General features: G+C 36.0%; 1 non-coding gene across 1 annotated transcript; it reads right to left on the reverse strand.

The window, feature by feature from the left end:
- Positions 1-339: 339 nt before the first annotated feature.
- Positions 340-442, reverse strand: LOC124989798 (U6 spliceosomal RNA). The gene has a single exon (XR_007109622.1). It is a non-coding gene; the product is annotated as a U6 spliceosomal RNA (small nuclear RNA).
- Between the last annotated feature and the right edge of the window lie 625 nt (positions 443-1,067).

Here is a 1,067-nt window from a genome sequence, read left to right on the forward strand (position 1 = left end):
CCTTGCTTTTTTGCTGAGTCTATGTGCATGGTATGTTTTTTTTCCCATCCTTTCACCCTTAGTCTGTGAATGCCTTTTTCTATGAGATGAGTCTCTTGAAGGTGGGATATTGTTGGCTCTTTTAAAAAAATCCTATCTGCCAGTCTATGCCTTTTGATTAATGAGTTTAGGACATTAACATTCAGGTTTATTATTGACATATGATTTGCATTCCCAGTCATTTTGGCTTATTTTTGGTTTTTAACTTGACTTGGTTTCTCCTTTGATTGACTTTTCCTTTAGGGTAGTTCCTCCCTTTGCTGACTTACACTGTTGTTTTTCATTTCCTCCTCATGGAATAAAAATATGGAACACTTCAAGACTTTGCATGTCATTCTTGCACAGGGACCATGTTGCTGCTCTGTGTCATTCCAATTTTAGTAAATGTGCTGCCCAAGTGAGCCATTCCTCTTTTTTTAATGGTATCACTAATAAAATAATACCTCCTCAACCTCCAAGTGTTTATGTTATCAAATGATTCAAAGTATTTCAAGTGTTCTGTGAATGGGAAAAGGCTAAAGAGACTAGAGTTTGCACAGGGGTTAGCAGAAAGTTAGTTATTTAAAAATGTCTGGGAACTATAGATAGAATGGAATATTCTAATATTTTCATTTTCCACACCCAGATTCTCCATTCCTTGTCCCCAGCTATGCACCAGATATAGCCCCTTGAGTTCCTCAAACTTAAAATCTGTTTTTTGTATTCTGACAACTTAGTAGTGTCCTCTTCTAACTTCACTGCTAGAGTAGTTCATTTTAATAAGAACTACCATGTACATTGATGGCATATGCCTCTAGGATGCATCTCGGTTTTTAATATCAGTGGAGAAAATGTCCTTTTAGTGTAGACTCAAATAAATACCCTGGACAGTGCCTTTAAATATAACTCCAAGCCCCATGAGGCATGCCTTTACCTACCTGTCATGACTTGAAGACAATAAAGAAGAAAGTAAACAAGGTACCAGATCTATCACTGGTTAGTTCAAATCATGACTTGAAGTTCCAAAAAAAAAAAAAAAAAAAATTCAT

The sequence above is a fragment of the Sciurus carolinensis genome, chromosome 7, assembly GCF_902686445.1.
Source record: "Sciurus carolinensis chromosome 7, mSciCar1.2, whole genome shotgun sequence".
NCBI lineage: Eukaryota > Metazoa > Chordata > Mammalia > Rodentia > Sciuridae > Sciurus > Sciurus carolinensis.